The sequence below is a fragment of the Macaca nemestrina genome, chromosome 12, assembly GCF_043159975.1.
Source record: "Macaca nemestrina isolate mMacNem1 chromosome 12, mMacNem.hap1, whole genome shotgun sequence".
Lineage (NCBI taxonomy): Eukaryota > Metazoa > Chordata > Mammalia > Primates > Cercopithecidae > Macaca > Macaca nemestrina.
In genome coordinates, this window is record NC_092136.1 from 60,010,080 (window position 1) to 60,012,281 (window position 2,202).

Genomic DNA, 2,202 nt, shown 5'->3' on the forward strand with positions numbered 1-2,202 from the left:
TAAATTAAGGGATTTTTCAGATGTTAGAATTTTTGGCAATTTTAGATGAGGCTTAGTTGGATAAGACTGGAGAACTATTTGAGGTCAGCATTGATTGAATCAAGCAGCTGAATTCAAAACTTGGGGATATGAGCTTAATGGGATAATTGTTATTCAACAGCAAGCCCTGGGCATCTACTTAAACCTGTTTATGTGAATTTCTCCAGGTCACACATATTATAGAATATCTAATACTAGAAACTGGTTTCTGAACTTCCTGTCTAATGCACTTGCCACTGGACAAATCTCACCCAATGCATTTCCCACTAACTTGCGTCTTCTGTGTTTGAAGACCTTGCAGAAATATTGACCAAACTGAAAATTAATTTTTACTCTTTTCTGAGAACTGTAGGGGAGAGTGATGTATTGGTGATGGTGTCAGTGAGAGCATATGTCCTGAGCTCCCAACTGCTACATCACTGAATTTTACCAGCCTGCCTTTCTCTGCAATGTCACTTTGTACTTCCATGTGAGATGATAACCACGGTTTTTCCCAATAATTCTGTTCTCTTCCCACACACTTTCTTCCTGGCTGGCATCCCAGGATTGACTGCCGCCCACATTTGGATCTCACTTCCCTTTTGCTTTATGTTTTCCTGTCATTGCCTGGGAATGGTGTCCTGCTTTTTCTCATCGGGACAGAATGCAGGCCTTCACCAGCCCATGTTTCTTTTTCTTGCCATGCTCTCCTTTGTCGACTTGGTCCTCTCTCTCTCCACACTGCCTAAGATGCTGGCTATTTTCTGGTTTGATGCTACAGCCATAGCTCCTTACTCCTGTCTTTTCCAGATGTTCTTCACCCATGCATTCTCTGCCATGGAGTCAGGGGTGCTAGTCGTCATGGCCCTGGACTGCTTTGTGGCCATGCATTATGCAACCATCCTTACACATGTTGTTGTTGCCAAGATTGGAGGCCTGGTGGTGTTGGGAGTGATGGGATTGACCATCTCCTTTCCAAGCTTGGCTCATAGGCTGCCCTACTGTGGCTCTCACACACAATTACCTATACCTACTGTGAGCATAGGGCAGTGGTGAAACTGGCCTGTGGGGCCACCACTGTGGACAACCTCTATGCCTTTGCCATGGCAATCCTTCTTGGTGTGGGGGATGTGGCCTTTATTACCTATTCTTATGGGCAGATTGTGAGGACTGTAATGCATTTTCCTTCACCTAAGGCACTAGGTGAAGGAAAGTGCCTGCTAAAGCAGGCGGCACATGTATAGCCCATGTCTGTGTCATCCTCTTCTTCTATGGACCTGGCTTTCTTTCTGTGGTCATGTAGAGCTTTGGACCATCCACAGCTTCTGCTGCAAAGGTCATCTTTGCCAATCTCCACTTGCTCTTTCCCCCGGCACTGGATCCCTTTGTCTATGGCATGAAGACCAAGCAGATCTGGGAGTGGCTGTTGATGATTCTGAGCTCCAAGTGGGTTGAGCCTACCTCAGTGTAGTTATCATCAGCTGGACTTCAGAGGCCCAGGTGGCCCTCCCTCACTAGGTGAAAGCCCCATAGCCCAGGTCATGTGGAGAGAGTAAAAAGAAAGCAGGGAAAGTTATCCTAGGTGTTTGGAAGTTAGGAAATCTCTTCTGAGGCCTATGGTATTTATATATTGGGATGGAAAACTATTAGAAGGGCTGGGGTATCTCAACTGATCAATAAGCAGGAAATCTTTCTGATACCTTTCTCTTCTGAAAGTTTATTATTTGTGTTGATAAGATAAATGCATCAGGTAATATGATGGATCTGAATTCAAGTGTTTTAGGAGATCAGAAAGAGATGAGCTGGACATAGGAAAAAATGGGGCACCTCCCACCACCACAGAGCTCACTCACAGCCAGTCCATGGGAAGAGACTGGCCTCTGTACCACCTACTTAGCTTCAGAGAAAGAAGGGTGACTAACTATGGAGATAATCTTGAGTTCAAATTTATGAGAGAAATACTTTAAAATATTCATGTTCCATATGACTAGAATTGCAGATTAAGGTTGTTTTCTCTATTTCCAGTACTTTTTCATTCTATTTTTGAGATGAATGACCCTCTATGATATCTGTAGTTTTATTTCTTCATTTTTAATCTCAGCTGCAAGACTTGGAGTTAATCATACTTGTAAGTTTATTGCATGCAACGATTGTTGTTCTGATTCTTGTTCTGTTTATTTATTT

General features: G+C 43.4%; 1 pseudogene; it reads left to right on the forward strand.

Moving 5' to 3' along the window:
- The first annotated feature begins 513 nt into the window (after positions 1 to 513).
- LOC139357685 (olfactory receptor 52K1-like) lies at positions 514 to 1,489 on the forward strand (annotated as a pseudogene).
- The last annotated feature ends 713 nt before the right edge of the window (positions 1,490 to 2,202 follow it).